Genomic DNA, 6,000 nt, shown 5'->3' with positions numbered 1-6,000 from the left:
GACTGTGCCAGAGGTGAACATGCATTCTACTGAGGTGGCAAATTATGACACGTCCAATCTATCGCAGTACCAAGCAAATAATCACAAGATCCCCATCATATCAATTCCTAGATGTGATCGAAATTATTTAAGGTGCACTACACAAAATAAATGTAACGTTATTAATTTCAGTACTACCTCAAAACAGCCTATAATATGGGCTTTTTAAACATCAGATCATTGTCTCCCAAAATGTTATTAGTTAATGTGGTCATCAGAGACAACAATCTTCACGTCATTGGTCTCAGTGAGACTAGGCTAAAACCAGATGATTTTTTTCCGCTAAACAATGCATCTCCTCCTAACTATACGAGTGCACATGTTGCCAGTCCCCTTTAAAGGAGTGTTGGGATCGCACTAATATCCAATTAAAACCTTAACCTTAGCCCTAACCTAAGCAATAAATACAAATCATTTGAGGTGTTTACTATGAGGTCTGTCACACCACTACCTATCTATCTGGCTGTTCGCCTGGGCCCTATTCTGACTTTATCAGTGAATTTTCAGTTTGTCGCTGATCTAGTGACGCACATAGATATTATAATTATAATGGGGGATTTTAATATCCATATGAATACCCCGTCAGACCCTCTGTGCATGGTGCTCCAAACTATCAATCAATCAATCAATCAATGTTTATTTATATAGCCCTAAATCACAAGTGTCTCAAAGGGCTGTACAAGCCACAACGACATCCTCGGTACAGAGCCCACATACGGGCAAGGAAAACTCACCCCAGTGGGACGTCAATGTGAATGACTATGAGAAACCTTGGAGAGGACCGCATATGTGGGTAAACCCCACCCCCCCCACCCCCCCCCCCCCCCCCACCCCCCCCCCCCCTCTAGGGAGACCGAAAGCAATGGATGTCGAGTGGGTCTGACATAATATTGTGAAAGTCCAACACATCAGCGAAAGTCCAGTCCATAGTGGGGCCAGCAGGAACCATCCCGAGCGGAGACGGGTCAGCAGCGTAGAGATGTCCCCATCCGATGGACAGGCTAGCGGTCCACCCCGGGTTGGGAGCAGAGTAGAAAAGAAAAGAAAAGAAACGGCAGATCAACCTACGCATCACAACGGTAATACGATATACCTAGTCTTTGTGCCACCACCTCCAAAGTTATGGTACTCCCGTACACTTAAGTAATATCCGATCATTACCTTATAAAATTTGAAGTTCTGACTCATTGTCAACAAGCTACTAATAACCACTGCTTGAGCAGCCACAACATTATTGCTGTTACAACTACGACCCTTGCTGGCCTACTGTCTTCGTTAATGGCACCATTCCCAAATTATGTGGGCTCTAACAACCTCACTAACAACTTCAACGATGCCCTGCGCAATGCCATTGATAGTACAGCACCGCTAAAGCTCAGAATCAGAATCAGAATCAGAATAGTTTTATTGCCATTGTTTGAGAACGGGTTCACAAACTAGGATTTTTTCTTGGTGCAAACGTGCGACATAAAACACATGATGTGGGATCTGAGCCGAGAATGTCGTTGTGGCTTGTGCAGCCCTTTGTAACATTTGTGATTAAGGGCTATATAAGTAAAATTTGATTGATTGATTTTTTTGTCATTTTTATTATTGTTTACAAACTCATGGAATAATCACTTGGACACAGGATTTAAAAAAGTAGTATAAAATATGCTTTTATCCAGTTAATGAGTACTATAGACTTTTTTTGACCAATATAAATGCATGTAGTAAAATAAATTAAGGAACAAATGTAAATATTGTGTTAATGTGACACTGTCAATAGCACTTACCATAATTATGTGGTAAATGTGATATGCTATTTTTCTTGGTGTGCAAAACTTTCGCTCAGTGTGCAATATGCTTGTTAAGATCGTGTTTTTGTTTTATTATTTAAATACACATAGTGCAATCGTTTAGTGCGCAATATTAAATATGTATTACTAATTTTTTGTTTTTCATTACGTTTCATTTATGTTACTGTATGTAAAAATCTGTACTGCAACAACATAATTTCCCCATAGTGGGATAAATAAAAGTATATTTGATTTATTTATTAGTATTATGATTATTTATTTTATTTTATAAACTGACAAATGTACAGTTAATACTCATGGATGATTGTAATCGGTAGCGTAACACCGTCATCGGAACACCCCTTAAGTTTATATATTACTGAACTGGGGTAAATGAGATGTATTTTCTGCGGGAAAAAATGTTTGTTTTCTGAGGAAAAAGTACTAAAACAATGTGAAAAAGAACAAAATTAAAATCCGCTAATATGTAGGGACACAAATTAATAAATATTTTTTAGCATAAAGGTTTAAATTACGAATACTGTATTGCTATGGAGCGATATACGCACAGACCTACTCAAACAAACACATCAGCTCTCTCTTGCCTCACTTCTGACAGTTTTCTTCTCCAGAGGGAGGCTGGCTCTCCTGCAGTTCTGCAGCTGCTTCCTCAGCGCTTCTCAAGGGGTTAGATAAAACCCTATTATATGTCTGAGGGAGGGCCTTGTTCAGGCTGCCATGCAGACGCTAAGAAGAAACACTGCACAGCCATACAATCAAAGGTTTGTACAGTATGAATGAACATCATTAGAAATCCCACCATCTCTCCTTGCTTTCTCCAGTTTGCACTTGTACACCAGTGGTTGAAGCCAAACTCTACTTTCATGTCAGATGGCAAAGGTCTGCCAGTGCTTTGGGATATACTACAAAATTCAAGCATAAAATATTTATGTGCAAATATGTAATGCAAATATTTAAGGGAAAAGATCAATTTACCTGAAACTAACAAAATCCCTATCAGTTCTGCAGATGAGATAAAGAGATTATTGTGTTTTTATTTTATTATTTTCAAAACAACCTTTGATCTCTATAGCACTGAAACAGAGAAGGGGAATCATGACCTTAATACAAGACCTGAGTGACACAGGATATTGTCACACACAGTTATTATCACTAGTAGTTAAAGGCCTACTGAAACCCACTACTACCGACCACGCAGTCTGATAGTTTATATATCAATGATGAAATCTTAACATTGCAACACATGCCAATACGGCCGGGTTAACTTATAAAGTGCAATTTTAAATTTCCCGGGAAACTTCCGGCTGAAAACGTCTAGGTATGATGACGTTTGCGCGTGACGTCAAGGGTTGAAGGAGACATTTTGGAATAGCACGGTCGCCAGCTTAAGTCGTCTGTTTTCACCACATAATTCCACAGTATTCTGGACATCTGTGTTGGTGAATCTTTTGCAATTTGTTCAATTAACAATGGAGACTGCAAAGAAGAAAGCTGTAGGTGCGATCGGTGTATTATCGGCTGGCTACAGCAACACAACCAGGAGGACTTTGAGTTGGATAGCAGACGCGCTACCGTGAGTACAGCTTTGGCTTCCAAACATTTGATCGCTTGCCCGTACGTGTGTGGCGCTATGTGCATGTCACGTACGTAATTCTGGGGAAATATATGTTTCTTGCCGACTCTGATGGCGGCCGGGGTGTCGTCGAAAGCTACAACGCCGGCCGCCGGGCCGCTGTCCTCACCTTGACTTCCTCCGTCTCCGGGCCGCCGACCGCATCGATGATCGGGTAAAGTCCTTTGTCGCGCCGTCGATCACTGGAACGCAGGTGAGCACGGGTCGTGATGAGCAGATGAGGGCTGGCGTAGGTGGAGAGCTAATGTTTTTAGCATAGCTTTGTCGAGGTCCCGTAGCTAAGTTAGCTTCAATGGCATCGTTAGCAACCGCATTGCTAGGCTTCGCCAGGCGGTACAGCATTAACCATGTGGTTACAGGTCCAGGGTTTAATAGTAATAATAGTATTGTTGATCTTCTGTCTATCCTTGCAGTCAGGGGCTTATTTCGTCTGTTTCTATATGCAGTTAAGCACGATGCTATCACGTTAGCTCCGTAGCTAAAGTGCTTCGCCGATGTATTGTCGTGGAGATAAAAGTCACTGTGAATGTCCATTTCGCGTTCTCGACTCTCATTTTCAAGAGGATATAGTATCCGAGGTGGTTTAAAATACAAATCCGTGATCCACAATAGAAAAAGGAGAGAGTGTGGAATCCAATGAGCCCTTGTACCTAAGTTACGGTCAGAGCGAAAAAAGATACGTCCTGCACTGCACTCTAATCCTTCACTCTCACTTTCCTCATCCACAAATCTTTCATCCTCGCTCAAATTAATGGTAATGGTAATCGTCGCTTTCTCGGTCCGAATCGCTCTCGCTGCTGGTGTAAACAATGTGCAAATGTGAGAAGCCCTTCAACCTGTGACGTCACGCTACTTCCGGTACAGGCAAAGCTTTTTTATCAGCGACCAAAACTTTATCGTCGATGTTCTCTACTAAATCTTTTTAACAAAAATATGGCAATATCGTGAAATGATCAAGTATGACACATAGAATGGATCTACTATCCCCATTTAAATAAGAAAATTTCATTTCAGTAGGCCTTTAATGTTGTGTTTTTTTTGTGAATTGCAACAAAACTAATTAGAGTAACTTTACTGACATTTTCCGCACTAATAGAAGCGGTGGCACAGTAAAACAAATACATTTTGTTTTTAATAACATACTTGACATTTATGCAACAAAAGTGTCCTAGTTGGGTTATGCATTTTGGGTCTGTGTCATGTCTAGGGATGGGAATTGATAAGATTTTTCCGATTCTGATTCGACTTTAGATTCTGCTTAACGATTTGGTTCCTTAGTCGTTCTCCTATCGATTATTATTTGGAAAAAAAGAGAACAAGAAGGTGGATTAGCATCATTTTTTATTTAACATGCATTTAACATGCATTGCATGGGGGAAAAAATGTTTTAATAAATATAAGAAATAAATATTCTTCTGTAGAATTTAAAAAAATAAAACATATGTGGAAATTACACCATAATTTAACATTTAGTAACATTTACAAAACTTTTTAGAATTGTTGTTATCTCCCAAGAAGTTATACTGGTGAACTCAAAAAATCAGAATATCATGCATAGGTTTGTTTAGATTTACAAGGTAAAACTAATATTGTAAATGACAGGCTCATAACATGCAACTCTAGTTATTTCAAACCTTCTTTCAATATAATTTTGGTGATTTTATCTTACAGTTTGTGAAAACCTTGAATTGAAAATCTCAGAGGATGTGGAATTTTTGAAAATTGTAAGCCATGATGATCAAAATTATAACAAATAAAGGCTTGACATATCACACTTTGCACATAATGACTCAATGTCAGTTATTAGTGTCACATTTGAAGTTGAATTGCTGACATGAATGAACTCTTCCACGATATTCAAATGTTATGAGTTTCACCTGTGTATGGAAATGAATGTGAAAATGTGTTTAAAAGAAAACATGCAACTTTTCTCTGACTACAATTTAATGTTTTATTTTTTTGTATTTGTTTATTTGAAGGACAATGTTCAGTTGTATTAAAAAAATGGCTGCACCAGATTTAGCACCATGCTAATTTCCATCTGTAGTCCTTTTATGGTGCATCTAAGATCCAATTTAACATGATTGAAAATAGACAACAATATAAAAATTACACCATCATAAACAATTTGAAATACAATACAATACATATACAATACAAATCAGTGGGCGGTCCACTTACAGTATTTTAGCAGCTTCATTTAAAGTGCAGAAATATATAAAGTGTAGCATTCACCTACCAAAAGTCAGGAGCACTGTGGCAAATTGGGGGGAAGCTTTTGACCACAAACTTAATCACTGCTCGGTGACATTTGTCCATCCTGGACTGAGTCATTGCACTCTTCCCGGCCACGGTAAAAGGAGAGAGGTACTGTAAATGTGACCTGGATCAAGGACTTACTGCCCAGTCAGAACCTGTCTCTTATCATGCTCATCTAATTGAAAAGGCATTAATTTATATTAAATGGGTCATAGCGCTAAAATTAAAGGCAGTGTTAGTACCTTGGTTTTACGGCAGATGACTGCTGCT

The sequence above is a fragment of the Entelurus aequoreus genome, linkage group LG13 (genome assembly GCF_033978785.1).
Source record: "Entelurus aequoreus isolate RoL-2023_Sb linkage group LG13, RoL_Eaeq_v1.1, whole genome shotgun sequence".
NCBI lineage: Eukaryota > Metazoa > Chordata > Actinopteri > Syngnathiformes > Syngnathidae > Entelurus > Entelurus aequoreus.
The sequence above is the reverse complement of the archived record's forward strand: the minus strand, read 5'-3'. Positions refer to the sequence as shown.